Here is a 15594-nt window from a genome sequence, read left to right as displayed (position 1 = left end):
CTGTTTGACTGGTTTTTACAACACTTTCACTGTGCTTCCCACCCTCAATCTTCTGGTTTAGTCAAATGCACTAACAGCATTATTAAGACTCAATTGATAAAATTTGTAGATGCCCTACAAATACCTTGGCCAAAAGGATTGCCATTGGTCTATTTAAATCTTAGACCCGCCTCTTTTGGAACTCATGAACCCTCACCATTTAGATGGTCACAGAATGCCCAATGCACTTGAATCCTGCATCTTTTGACCCATAACTGATAAAAGGAGAATTATTCCAATATTGCAAAGGCCTAATTGCTTCTATTAAAAATAACAATGATTTTTGTAGAGCAATATTTTCAGAGTCTTCCTGGGAGACAAAGACCTTAAGTCATCACATCTTGCAATCTGGAGATTTCATCTATTGAAAGAAGACACCTCCCAAAGAACTCTCCTCAGCCTTACTTGAAAGTATTGCCAATATAACTTTGTACTGCCAAACTCCAAGGACTGGACTCTTGGAATTACATGATACACCAAAAGAAAGTACCAAACCCTAAATGGACTTGCATATCATCTGGTGATCTGCAAAGAAAAGATTTCCCAGAATTGAAGCAGATGACATCTGATAAGACACTTTTCCTAAGATCTATGGACTAGGCCTTTTGGAAGTTTTTTGCCAAATCTTTGAGGATGACATAACACTTAAGATGATTTCCAGTGTCTGTGATCTTGATAACATGTGGACATTAGATGGAAAGTGCTTGAGAATTCTCCATCCTAAACCTCCTTGTTACTCAATAGGTTTCCAATCTGTGAACTTTCCCTATGAAGTGCGACATCACATGCAAGAAAGATCCTCTGGGCACTGGGAGACAAAAAGTCACTAAAACTAGAAAACCCGACACTTAATCAGTGATAATTTCAGAGACAGGTCTTGATCAAAAGGGGGATATGCTTAAAAAAAGATACCTCAATTAAATAGAGTTGGAAGACCAAGGGGGGAGTTCTCAGGCTCTGGAATGATAGCAGAGCCCAACAAGAAGAGCAAAGATCTTTTTCTTTCCTGGCAACAAGTCAGCCAATTAAAACCATAGACTCTTCATTTACCATCACCCTCCCAATTTCCTTTTCCCTTCTATAAAAGTGTTCTCTTTCATTGCCTGCAGGGATTTGTATGTGGCTTGCCATGGTTGCAGACTCCAAAGTGTTTTTATCTGATGACCCCAAGTCAAACCATCCTTGCTGGAGGAATATCTAGGCTATCTGTTTTAGGTCAACAGTGTTCACAAAGAGAGTGCTTTCTACACTCAATTTTGGTGTATTGAATGGTGGATGCTTTCTTCATTATGGCTTCCCTGATGTTTGAGTTTGGTTCACTCAGCTGCCTGAAGTTGAGACCTATTTATGACAAGGCTACAAGTTCAAGCCAGTTTTGGATAGATTGTCATCATGCTGTTTCTAGACCCTTCACCAAAAATGTATTCAAAAATTAGCAATCAAATAGTGTGATAGGAATAAGGGATGGGGATATTAAGTTATATCGAGCAATACTTTGTATTAGAGGATTGGATAGTCAAATGTGGAATATGCAATGAGTATATAAATAGAATTTTCTATGCTGAAATATGTGTTTTTATACTATCACATAGCTTACACCCAACTGATTTTTAAAACGCAGGGAGAATATGTCTGCATAATGTTCAAATTGTATTGATTCTTATATAATTTTCCTAGACAATGGGAGCTGGATTAGTGGTAGTAGAATTATAACCATAACAAGAAAGGAAAAACCCTCAACTTGGCTATTGGTTTGAAGAAGCCCTCTAAGCATATTTTGGGAAAATAAATATGGGCACTGGCATCTGGGCATTGTTTCCTGGAGTGTGCACTCTAGCCTTGAATGTTTTCAGGCAGGCTACCTATCCTCCTGTACCCACTTTTAATAGCAGTGTAGCTGTATTGTTTTTGTGCCTTCAAGCTAGCATTTGCACCCTTGTTCTGTGCATTTTTAATACCTCTTTAGTCAGTACAATGCTTTGTATATGTAATGTACTTGATGAATAAATGGAAAATGAAAGACTGGACTCTGAACTTGATAGCTCTATTGTATTCCAGGTAAGAGGTCCTCACCAGAATAATTATTATTTGAATACATTATCAGTAACATCATGCCCAGTTTTTTTGATGTGCTAAACAAGAAGCCCATTTATTAGAAAAGACAAGTTTGTTCTTATGTGCCAAGGAAAGACACAGAAGGGTCTGAATTTAGTCCACTTGTGCTCTTTCAGATCTATCTTTTTCTGGCCCCTGGAAACTGATCTTCCTTCACCACTCTCTAAAACCTAGTACTGAAATAATCTCCATCTGCTACTCTACTTCACTGCTAATTACTTCACACCCCAAATTTTAACATTTATTTATTTATCCTTTTTTTTTTTTTGTAATCTTCACTGGAATTTGAGCTCACTGTTATAGCCTACCTCTTAGAACAATGCTGGTGCATAGCAGGTGTTCCATAAATACTTGTTTAATAAATGAATATATTCATGTTTTACCTTCTGGTACAAACACTTGGGGGAATGATTTGGTGTTGCCTTACACAAATGAACATATGCAGAGCTTGTCACCGAGCAATTTTACGTCTAGGTATGTACCTATGGTAAAGCCTTCCAGTTCTCAATATTCATTCTCTTCTTTCTGCGTGGAACTACAGTTTCTAGCTGGTCATGTGCCAGTCCAGAATGAAGACTTAATTTCTCACTCTCCAATGCAGCTAGACATAGCCACATGATTTCTGGCCAATGGGATATAAGTAGAAATATTTGTAGCATTTTCCAGGAAACATCCTTAATAGACATGTGATGTATATACTTCGTACCTGATTTTTTATTCTTACTTCATCTCATGGGCTGAAATAGAGAACATCATCATCTTGGACAGTGAGGACGAGAACCATACTCTAGAAATGGCACCGCCATGAGGAGAGTGGAACAGCTATACTTGCTGTGTACCACATCCACCTGGACTTAACTAAGAAATACATTTTGATCTGGATTAACCCATTGCTATTTTGGGTTTCTATCATTCATGGTTGAAACCAAGCCAAAATGAAACAATAGGTAAAGAAAATCTTGCATGTTTACAAGAATACTATAGCATAATTGTTCATTACAGAAATAAACAAGGAAATGCCCAAATCCATAAAAAATTGACCAGGTAATTTAATATGCTTTATAGTAATGAAAGTGATTACATGACAGCTATACACCTCGATATTGATGACTTTCCAAAACATATTATTAAGCAAAATAAAATGACTCAGAAGAATACACAAAGTATGATATGAAGAGTAATGTAAAGTTTAAAAATATGCAAAAATAAGAGTCCCCTTGTAGAGCAGTGGGTTAAGGAGCTGTTGTTGTCACTGCTGTGTGGGTTTGATCCCTGGCCTGGGAATGCCTATATACCACAGGTGTGGTTAAAAAAAAAAAGAGAGAGAGAATATGTTTTTGCATATTTTTGGGTGCACCCATGGCATGTGGAAGTCCAGGCCAGGGACTGACCCATACCACAGCAGTGACCTGAGCCACAGCAGTGACGACAGATCCTTAACCCACTGTGCCACAAGGGAACTCACACAAAAATATATTATTTAGGGATACTATGTATAGGAAGTACAAGTTTAAGAGGAAAAGGGAATGATTGACACAAAGTTCGGGAGAGTGACATCTTTGAATGGAAAAGAAGTCCTCAAGGCTGGGGCAGAGAGAGGACATCAGAGGTACTAGGATTTCTATGAAACTCTGGGAGGATATATGACATATATTTTTTTTTATTAAACTAAACTATGCATATGTGCTCTTTTGAATATATGAGATATTTCTCTTTTTTTTTGGTCTTTTTAGGGCTGCACCTGTGGCATATGAAGGTTCCCAGGCTGGGGGTCCAATCGGAGCTGTAGCCGCTGGCCCACACCACAGCCATAGCAATGTGGGATCTGAGTTGTGTCTGTGACCTACATCACAGCTCATGGCAAGCCTGGATTCTTAACCCACTGAGCGAGGCCAGGGATCAAACCTGCGTCCTCATGGATGCTAGCTGTGTTTGCTAACGGTTGAGCCACAACAGGAGCTCCTGAATATGTGCTATATTTCTTAATAATAATGATGAAAGATTCTACTCTGTTCTCTATGATACCTATTATCTTTTGCTTGTTCACCTTACCTCTATTATAACTTAACACCAAGAAAACCAGTAAAGACTGCGGCTTTACCAAACATTCAATACATCAGTTGATGATGACAGTACCCAGGAGGAATGTTTGAAAAGCAAGTGAATGCCTATGTACAGTGAGTAACCCTACTCGTTTAACATTAATGCCTGTCTATTACAACTTAATAAAACTCCAGCTTTCTTTAACTTAATGCTAAAATTCTTTCCTCATAGAAAACAGAAATTTACTAATTTAGCAAATATTTATTAAGTACCCACTTCATTTTTACATTTTTCTTGACACTGTAGATACCTGGGTAAACAATATAGGTATGTGCAACAAATCTAAAGTGCTTGATGTGCCTTCAGTGTCATATGCACCAGTAACGGTTACATTCCTATTAATATTACTATGATATACTGAGCCTGAAAGCCTTAAATCTCTGAAGTAGTTTAGAATCAAAATCTCACTGAAGCAGCCTCTCCCACCTTCAAACTCTTCTCTCTGTAACAGAATGTTAGCCAGATTAAACTCGTTTAATTCTAAAAATTCAGCACCCCCCCCCGCCCCCACCCCAGAATGTTAGTGGCTTTAAGCCAGAGTCTCTTTCTTGCTCCTTTCCATTGTGTTTTTGACTCTGGGCTTCTTTTCAGTGCAATTTTCTTGTTGGCTCAGAATTTCAGGTATTTTGTGTGTAGCACTTGATGTCTAGACTTGCTTTCACAATCACCACGGCAGAGGAAGTGTAGCTTGGAGAGTTCTCAATCATCTTTGTTGGCTGAAGCAAGTTATATAACTCCTATCTTCAAGGGGGTTAGTGAAAGGAGATTTTCCTGTGGGTTCAGAAGGAGTGGGTACCAAGTACATGTGAATGATGGCACCTGTGAATAGTAGTCTGATGAGAGTAAACACTACAAAGTGCTCTCCTGTACCACCTCTCTCACCTCTGTTGAAACTCCAAACCACCCTACAAAGAAGTTATTATTATTTCATTTCTCTAGATGAGAAAGTACATCTTGCTTGCCTAAGACGGCTTTTGCCATAAGGGGTAGAGAAAGAAATCAAGTCCTGCGCTTGATGACAGCAATGTTTTATTGTCCCCTTCACATCTCACGGAGAGGAGTGAATCATGAATATAATTCATGCTCTCCTTTTAAGCTCCCAAACATTAACATAATAAGAGTCATACATCTTATGCCTGGAGATGTTCATTATTCAGAGCAATTATCGTCAGCTACAATTGGCTACACCATACATATTGCATACTTCGATATATAGAGGAACATTATTCAACTGGCTTATCGGTGCTACACTCCCAATTTCTTCTTTAGAAAGTTTTTAAGTGCTAGGAATTGCAACCTGATTTAGTAACAGCCATGGTACTGTGCCTCTTAGTGCTACTATTCACTAATGGACAACCATTAGCAGGTGCAATAGGCTGAATAAAGGCCCTTACAAAGATGTCAATGCCTTAATACCCAAGGACTTATGAATATGTTACTTACATGGAAAAGGGCATTTTGCAGGTGTGATTAAAGGTCTTGACTTGGGGAGATTATTCTGGATTATCTGGGTAGGACCAATATAAACACAATGGTCCTTATAAGAGAGAGGCAGGAGGGCCACAGTGAGAAGAAGGATATGTAATGACAGAAACAGAGGTTGGGAGGATGCATTTTGGAGGAGGAGGAAGGGGCCGTGAGCCAAGGAGTACAGGCAGCCTTTCAAAGATGAGGAAGTCAGGGAAATTGATTCTCCCCCTGAAGCCTCCAAAAGGAATATGGTCCTGCCACCTCCTTGATTTAGTTCCATAAGACTCATTTCAGACTTCAAGCCTCCAGAAATGTAAGAAATTTATAGTGTTTTTAGCCACTAAGTTTGTGGTAAATTGATATAGCAGTGATAGGAAACTAATACTGCAAGTAAACTGAAATGCAGCATCCTAGAGTTATGCTCCATTCACAGTTCTCCTTAGGAGATCACTTATTTCTTCTCCCCACACTGGTCTCCTTTAAAACTTCCTTATTAGTTCCATTTCGTGATTGATAGATTCTCCTCTACACTCCTTATTACCTATTAAAACACATTACTTGGGGATAAAAAGTACTTTTAACTCATGTTAGAAATAATAGTAGTATGCCTCCTCTAATCCATTTTGGAAGAAGATCAGGTGTAAAATTTAAATTACAGGAAGAAGATCAGGTGTAAAATTTAAACAAGGTAGAAAGGAAGGCACACAGACTTGTGAATCGGATCTGAGCTTGATTACAAGCACTACCAGGCAACTGCAGTGTGCACTTGGGTGCTGCAGACTGAATGGATTCCTCCCAATGTCATATGTTGAAGCTCTAATCCCCTTTGTGGTGGTATTTGAAGATGCTGCCTGCTATTGGGAGGTAATTTGGGTTAGATCAGTGTTGTGAGAGTGGGGCCCTCATGGTGGTATAAATGTCCTTATAAAAAAAGGAGGAAATACGAGATCTCTTTCTGTCATATGTCAATAAGTAAGAAGATGGTCAACTGCCAACCAGGAAGAGGGCTTTCACTGATAGTGAATCAGCAGGCACATGGATTTGAACTTCCCAGGTCCAAGACATCAGCATCCACCTGCACTCATCTTCTTTCCTACCCAATTTGGACTCGATGATCATGGAAAAGCTGTATTTTTTACCATTTATTCTGTGTAACTCATACCCTTTACCCATTGCAATTTCTCCCCAAGTTAAGAGGTATGCAACCATTTTCTTTCTTTGATATTGTTTCCAGATTGTCAGATAACGCTTCAGAAAACATTATTACCATGTATCTTGATGCCACATTTGTTTAAGGAGTGTGGAATACACAATACTCTTCTAGGCTTTGCTGTCACGAAGGATGACTGGGAAAGGACAATCATCCTTTGTGACACCTATTCTCACTTTACAACTAAGAATAATCTCTATGTTGACTATCTTCTACGAATTCCATAGAACTAGAACAAAACAATCCTAAAAGTTGTATAGATTCACAAAGACCCCGAATATGCAAAGCAATCCTAAGAAAGAAGACCAAAGCTGGAAGTATCATGCTCCCTGATTTCAAACTATACTACAAACTAGAATAATCAAAACAATATGGTACTGGCACAAAAACAAAGAGCTCAGTGGGACAGAACAGAGAGTCAAGAAGTAATCCCATGCTTATATAGTTAATTAATTTACAGCAAATGATCCAAGAATATACTGTGAAAAAAGACAGTTTCTTCAATAAATAGTGTTGGGAAAACTGGACAGCAGTATGCAAAAGAATAAAACTGGACAACTTTCTTACACTATATACACAAATAAACTCAAAGTGGATTAAAAACTTAAATGTAAGACTTGAAACCATAGAACACTTAGAAGATAACACAGGCAGTAAGCACTTTGACATCAGTCTTAGTGATGTTTTTTGAGCATGTCTCCTCAGGCAAAGAAAATAAAAACAAAAGAAAAAAGATGAGAGCACATCAAACTAAAAAGGTTTTGCACAGTGAAGGAAATCATCAAGGAAATGAAAAGGTAACCTACTGAATAGAAGAAGATATTTGCAAATGACATATCTAATAAGGAGTTAAGATCCAATATATTTCAAGAACTCACAAAATGCAACATCAAAAATACAATCTGATGAAAAAAATGGGCAGAGGACCTGAACAGACATATTTCCAAAGAAGACTTAGGGATGGCCAATAGAAACATTAAAAATGCCCGACATCATGAATCATTAAGGAAATGCAAATCAAAACTGCAATGATATATCACCTCACGACTGTTCAAATAACCATCATCAAAAAGACAACAAATAACAAGTGCTGGCAAGGATGTGGAGGAAAGCTAACCCTTGTGCACTGTTGGTGGGAATGTAAATTGGTGTAGCTATGGAAAATGATGTGGAGTTTCCTCAGAAATTAAAAATAGATATGATCCAGAAATTCCACGTCTGAGTATTTGTCTCAAGGAAAAAAAAACACTAGTTTGAAGATATATATGCACCCCTATGTCCATTGCAGCACTATTTACAAATTATGGAAGCCACCTCACTGTCCTTTGATAGGCAAACGGATAAAAAAAATGTGTTCTACACACACATACACACACACACACACACACTCACAAATATAGAAACAATGGAATATTATTTGGTCATTAAAAAGAATGAAATCTTGTCATTTGTGACAACATTGATGGACCCAGAGGATATTATGCTAAATGAAATAAGTCAGAGAAAGACAATTACTGTATGACTTCACTTATATGTGGAATCTGACAAACAAAACAAGCAAGCGAATAAAACAAAAATACAATACAATACAGAAATAGATATAGAAATACAATACAAAATAGATATAGAAACAAACAGGTTGTTGCCAAAAGGGAGGGGGTAGGAATGTGGAAGAAATAGGTCAAAGGAGTTAAGAGGTACAAGCCTCCAGTTATATTATAAATAAATCATGGGAATGTAATGTATAGCATAGGGAATATAGCCAATAATAGTAACTTTGTATGGTGACAGATGGTTATTAGAATTATGTGGTGATCAATCTGTAATGCATATAAGTGTCAAGTCACTGTGTTGTATGTCTGAAACTAACATAATATTGTATGTCAACAATATTTCAGTTAAAAAAGTCAAGTCTGTAGAAAGCCAAATACTAGTGTGACTTGGTACCCTTAAATGCTAGAGTTTCTCCTGGCTCTCTTCTTGGTTCTCTTTTATTCTTGCCCCACACTTCAACTCCAGGTATGATCTCATCCCATGTTTTCTATGACCAGCCCCTCCATGCTAATGATTGAGCAGTCTTTATTTCTGGCTTTACCCTCTTTCCTGAGCTCCAGCTTCTCCTCTGCAACTGGATTTCCATCAGGACTTTCAAGGGAAACATGATCAAACAAGGTTCTTTGTCTTTCCCTTACTACATCTATTTTCTCATATTTTTGATTAATGGCATTGCTATCTTCCTATCCTCCTCTGCTAGGCCCTCCTAAAGTCTCTCTTTAGCTCCCTAGGTCTTTCCTCCGCTCCTTCACCTCCCACCAATATCTAATAAGCAACAAATCCTGTCCAGTCTTCTGCAGATAACTAGTCTCCTCTCTATGCCTATTGTTCTGCTTTAGTGGAGGTCCATATAATTTCATCTCCCCCAAAGCCCCTACCCCATGTGAAATTAGGTACTGTGTTGGGTTGTGTAGAGTTGGAGCCCAAGCTCATGTCCCGGTCACATGACCTTGGGCAAGGGGTTTAATGTCTCTGCTTTTCTCATCTGAAAACCATTGTCACGGAGATAATAACATTTCTTATCTTTTAGGGATATTATTGTACGAATGAATAAATTAATGCATTCAAAGCATTGAGGAGTGCCTGGCTCAAACCCTATAAGTGTTGTTGTTATTACCATTAAAAATCAGATCCGTGGATAAAGTGCTTAGCATAGTGTTGAGCTCATGGTGAGAGCTCCCTCACTGTTAATTGCTATTATTTTTGTCTGTGTTCTCTTTCTACTGCTGTGTTCAGGGTCCTGTTGAAGTACTTCTTACTGTGTTTTATAATTTATCTCTTAACATCTGTCTCCTTCACTAGACTGTGTACTTCCCCCAAGCAAAACACAGATTTTTAGTCACCTGTGTGCAGCATTCAGCACAGTGCCTGGTACAAAGTAGGACAGCAACATATGTTTTCAAGTGAGTGAGTGAGAAAGGCAACAAACAGTCCAATAGTTCCCAATAGTGTACAAGCTCCTTTGATGTAATTCTGCCCTTCCCTCCGTCTCAGATCCTCCCCACCTGGAACTTCTCCTGATGCCCCTCCCCCATGTTTCCATAGCACAGAGTGCCCAAGTCCTCCTATTGTAAATTTATCTGTTTACTCTTAAATCCCTTGATAGAGCATCACCTCCTGCAGGGCAGAAAGAAAGTCTTATGCAAAACTGCATGCCCAGCCAGCCCACAGAATATTAACTGACACAGGGTACTCAATATTTATCTGTTGAATAATACATGCGTGAATTAATTCCTGGAACAATGCTATGAGATAGGTAGGTACTCATATCATTCCTTTTAATATTTGAGGAAACTCAGAATTAGTGAGATGAAATACCTTCCCAAAGGCATAGAAACAGAAAATTAGGTTGAAGACATATGAAATATGGATATTAAATTTGTAAGCAAATATGCGTAGCTGCATTAGACAAAGTCCCAAAGTAACAGTGGCTTCAGCAAGGGAGATGTTTATCTCTGATGTGAATCTGAACAGGAATGACAGCTCTGCTTCACCAAATCAGCAGGGTGCCTGCTACCTTCCCTTCTGTGGCTCTGCCCTTCCTGGGGTGCTCTCCTGTTACAGGCAGGAGGAAGGAAGAGCAAGGGTGGGCAGAGCCTTTCTTCTTGAAGGATATCATCTGGAACTTGCAAAGTTCACCGTCACTTTTCCACACATGGCCACATCTAACTGTGAAGGTGATGGGGTATGTGGTTTTTACATTGGGCCCAACCTAAAATTCCAGTCCTTGAAGAAGGAGAGAAATAATGTTGAGCACCAGGACTCCCTTCCATGGATATTAAAGCTCCCCTTTCCCTGGGTAGGGAGATGATGGAAAAGAAAGGGAATCTAATCTAATATCTGAATGATATTAGAGATCTGTTTCTTTTTAAAGCAGCATAACTCATTTTCAACATATTGACGGCATGAAAAAATAGGGGAGAGGGGATGACTCCAGATTAAAAGAAATTTAAGAGACATACAACCAAATGAAATGTGTTGCCCTTGCTTAGATTCTTGTTTCAATAAAACAATCATAAAAAGAACAATTGGGGCACCCCCTTGTAAATCAACTACACTTCAATCAAAAAAAAAAAAAAAAGAAAGAAAGAAACCATAGGATTAATTTATAGATATGTGACTTATGAGGCATTTTAATCTAATAAAATTTAATTTTCTGGGTTAAAAAAAAAAAGAGCAGCAATCAGGAAATCTGAAATTATCCTGATACTTCAAATATGACCACCCACTATGAAACAGAAGTTATGATGTCGTACTTTGAGTAAATCTGATGTTTTTGGAGCATTTTGGGTTTTTTTAAAGATGTGTTTTCAAGAAGGTAGGCATGAAATGACAGTGGGGTTTGTTTTAAACTACTTGAGTCAAAGAAAGGAAGTGGGGGGGGAGATGAAACCATGTGGCAAAGCCTTGATGATTATTGAATTATCTGTCTTTGGGGTACATTAAAATTTTTCACAGTAAGAAAATTAAAACAGAAACAAACAAACAAAAAACCCAACCGCCCCCCCCAGCGCCCCCTCCCTCATTCCTCACTAGCTCAGCCCCATCAATGGAGATATTTCAGTCCAAAGATGGAGGTAATAAATAAAGGCACTGTTTCTTTGAAAGTTCCAGATCCTTGCAGAGCTCAGGGCATGGCAGGTAAAATCAATACATGCGTCCTTATGACTAAGCCTCTCTCCAAATGCTCCCCTGGGGACGCAGGTTCTTCTTTCAGATTACAACAGCATTGACGTTTTAGAAAAGAAAAATAGCGCCAGAGAGTACTTAGTATGCTGGGCCCGCCGCTGGCTCGCACGAAGAGAATCATCGGGAACACGCTGCTGCAGTCTGGGCCTCGCTCTGGGACCTGCCCCCTCCCTTCCTCTTTAGCATATGGAAATTATCTAAGATCCAGAAGCAAAATCATAGCATCTGGGGGAAATTTTGACCCACAGCAGGTCACGACTGCTGAGTTTTCCTTCCCAAAAGGATAGGTAAAAGGAATATTTATTTTTCTCTCTGTCAGCCATGGTACAAGGATGACATTTGCTGCCACTCTGTTTTGTGGGACCAGTGCTGGGAAATTTCAAGGCAGGCGAGGCAAAGAGGGTAGCAATTTACATGCTGAAAAGGTCACCTGTAAGTGGCTCTCAGCCTCAGCAGCAGGGCTGATTTTCTCCTGATCACAGTGTTATTGGCTTTCAGGAAAAATTAGAACAAAGCAGTACAATATTCTCTGCGTTGCTCATAAAAAGTTTTCCATACAGGCAGTGCTAAAGATAGGCTAGGACAAAATGTTTATGATGAATTAAATGAATGCAGTTGCTCATGCTTAGAAGCCCACATACACTCATGTGAAGCCTGCGATATGTGTGCAAACCTGTGCATTAAGTTTACTGCAACAGATATGTCTTGAATACCAACTTGTGAGGGGTATTGAGGAGGCAGAGGTGACCCTTGCCCACTGGGAGCTGAGTATCTGGTCTTACCATTATTCTTTGAGGGTCAGTGCCACAGAATGTCAGAAAATTCAAGAATGCCTTTTCCCTGAGACACACGTTGTGCCCTGTCCCCCCCACCCACTTCTGGCTTATTGCCACATATTATATCACCCACTAAGATGTGTATTAACAGGTGGTCTTGGCTGAGGACAAAGAATCAACACATTGATGGCAAGATTTTCCAAAATGGCTTTAACAGAAGACCAGTCCTATGATCTGCTTCCTGAAAACAGTGTTCTATTGATCTAAGACGCCCTATTCCTTTTCTTAGAGACCCACACTCCTCATTAGCACATTCGTCTCTTCCGGACCAATAAAGAAACCTATTTGACCTAGTGTTTTCCAGATTTATTTAACCTCAGAACCTTTCCATCAAATAACTCTTTTATTTGTATTTCACAGAACATACTTTGGGAAATGTCAATCCAGAGGCATCTTAAACTGTTAGGATTGTTGACACTGGTCTGAATTAAACAGAATAAGAATGTATCCAAGTGGGAATGACTTTTGCAAGGTTTGGCTTTTGACGTATTTAAAGCTAAAAAACCTAAGAGACTGAAACTCTCTGTAAGACCTTTTCAACAGGCTTCCTGTTACTTTGCTTTTTTCAAGTAAGACCATCTTATGCTTGGCTTACTTGATGCACTCTTTTTTAAAAAAATTTTTTATTGGTGTATAGTTGAGTTGACAGTGTTGTATCAGTTTCAGGTAAACAGTGAAGTAATCTATATACATACACATTTTTTCCCTCTGTATGGGTTATTAGAATATTGAGTAGGTTTCTCTGGGCTATACGGTCATTATTAGCTATCAATTTCAAACTGAACCAGATGTTAGTGAGAGCTGAGAAACACACTAAGCAGGGCCATTATGTTGCAGCCTTCCTTGGGTGGGAGGTGGGGTGTGATGTAGTGATTACTCTTCATGTGGTCACGGGATGAATGCGCTCCCTGGGTTTTCGTGACACCGAGAACCTGAAGAGCTCCCACACTTGGGAAGACTGACTGTGAGTGACAGGAAGTTGATTTATTCACCTATACATATCTGGTGTGTAATAAGTGTCCAGTATATACCATTTAGTCCAGTATATATTGATAAATTAATGAAAAGATAAACAAATAGCCTAAGTTCAGGTACCATGCTCACTCAACATTTGCTCTCCAAGGAAACCAAGAGTAAAAACTAGGTAAAAAGCAGGCTGTGGTTGATACACAAGCAATCACAAAATGTATCATACTGTGGTCATTACTTGTGATACAGGACTAAGGCAGGAATCAGTACTGGCCAAATGCACTTCTCCTAGCAGAAAAGTACTGGCCAAATGCACTTCTCCAGGAGAATCCTAAAGTTAACCTTACATTTTCAGATGAAGTAATTCAGTCAAGAAAGTTAAGTCTTCTATTTATGATGAAGATGTTGAGACCAAATAAGTAAAGTGGGTTTTTGCTTTTTTTTTTTTTTTTGACCCTTGTCTGAGTTCATGGCTTCACTAGGACTAGAAAACTTTTCCTAGCTCCATTTTTTCCCTTAGCTTTCTACCCATATGACATCATTTCATTATATAAAAATATCAAAAGTTCCTACTACAAAGCACTGATGATAGATGATGTTAGGAAGATTGCACTCGGATAATAAAACTTGTATAATTAAAAAACGTATGCAGTGCTGCGGGATTTAGACAATGGGTTGACAGTGGGGAACGACTGAAATTTTTAAGCATGGAAACAATAAGATTAGATGATTAGTTTTTTTAAAAAGTTTAGGAGTGGAAAAAGGTATATAGTGCAAACATGAACTCCAAGAAAGCTGAGTGGCTGCAATAACATAAGGCAATTGGTAAGTGGAGTAGATTTATCAGATTCAGACCTAAAGCATCTGGCATGACACTCCAGTATTGGAGTTGTTAAGGGAAATAATTCAATATAAAATCTTGTGCCAACCCAGTGAATCCTAAGCATTAAACCAGACTGTGATGCATATCATAAGCAATCTGCTAAGGGAATTGCCGAGAAAGAAATCTCACTCTTTTATATAGCCAGGCAGACACAATCCACTACATACGCATATAACTGTCTTTACTAAAAGGAAAAACAAAACTTCTATCATTAGAAGAAGCAGAAGTTACATTACGGAGCCAAGTGGTAGGCTTAAACTCCCACAGATGCAGGCACCAGCCTCCTTGATGTTCAGAGATAGCTCTGAGGCCTCCAAGAAAAGCATTCCTGGGATGCAAAACTGGCAAGTGGCTTATTTAACTTTTAAAAAGATTTGCATACATCTCAAAGAAACAGAGAAAGCATTTATAACACCAAGTTTTCTAAAGAAAATGTTAAATTTAGAGGAAGGGGGAAGTTCTCTTTTTCCTTTGGCTGGAGGGAAATTTTTTAATTTAAATATTTTAAAATTTTTATCTTGGGTTGTATCACAGTTCCAAGATGTTTTAGGGTCCTGTATTAGTTTTTTAAGGTTGCTTGAACAAAGTGCCACAAACTGGGTGGTTAAAACCATACAAATCTCTTTGCTCACTATAACATTGGAGACCAGAAGTTGAAAATCAAGGTTTTGGCAGGGCCCACCATTATGGAGCATGGCCTCATTTTAACTTGATTACTTCTGCAAAGGTACTATTTATTTCCTAATAACATCACTTTCACAGATACTGGAGGTTAGCACGTCAATATATCTTTTTACGGGACACAGTTCAACCTACAACATGGGCCAATATGTGCCTGCTTAATGAGGGCTGGGGAGTGTGGAATAGTCCCTTGCCCTCCCCTCGAACCACTGAAACTTCCTCACCCATTTCAGAGTCAATGACACTCTTCCATGCCATGGTTGGGACATAGGGATTTTTCTGGGACTATCTAGGGTCCAGAAGGCACCAACAAGTTTGCAGTTCTCTCCTCTCCACCTCTGTAGCTTTACAAGAAGCACAGGCAGCTGCCCTCTTCTCTGTGGCTCTGACACATTGTCTGGGGTTTAGGGCTCCCTTGATTCCAGGGTCTATAGACTTCTCTACCTCCTCCTCCATTCTGCCTGGGATGTCTCTTTCTGGTCTAGAGAATAGCCTCTCTCTCCATGATTCTCCAGGACAGAGGGACTATATCCCAGGGGGAGATT

At 39.0% G+C, this 15594-nt stretch overlaps 1 long non-coding RNA gene across 1 annotated transcript in view; it reads right to left on the bottom strand.

Moving 5' to 3' along the window:
• Positions 1 to 3182: 3182 nt before the first annotated feature.
• LOC110261446 (uncharacterized) overlaps positions 3183 to 15594 on the bottom strand; it is a 99957-nt gene continuing 87545 nt past the window's right edge. The window contains exon 3 of the long non-coding RNA XR_014808662.1: positions 3183 to 5076. This is a non-coding gene — a long non-coding RNA (uncharacterized LOC110261446). The remainder of the gene's footprint in view (positions 5077 to 15594) is intronic.

The sequence above is a fragment of the Sus scrofa genome, chromosome 6, assembly GCF_054392235.1.
Source record: "Sus scrofa isolate SSC_HxYL_T2T_F1_AM1 chromosome 6, Sscrofa_HxYL_maternal_Yorkshire_Landrace_v2.0, whole genome shotgun sequence".
In the NCBI taxonomy this organism is placed as follows: Eukaryota; Metazoa; Chordata; class Mammalia; order Artiodactyla; family Suidae; genus Sus; species Sus scrofa.
This window is presented reverse-complemented; position numbering and strand designations above follow the sequence as displayed.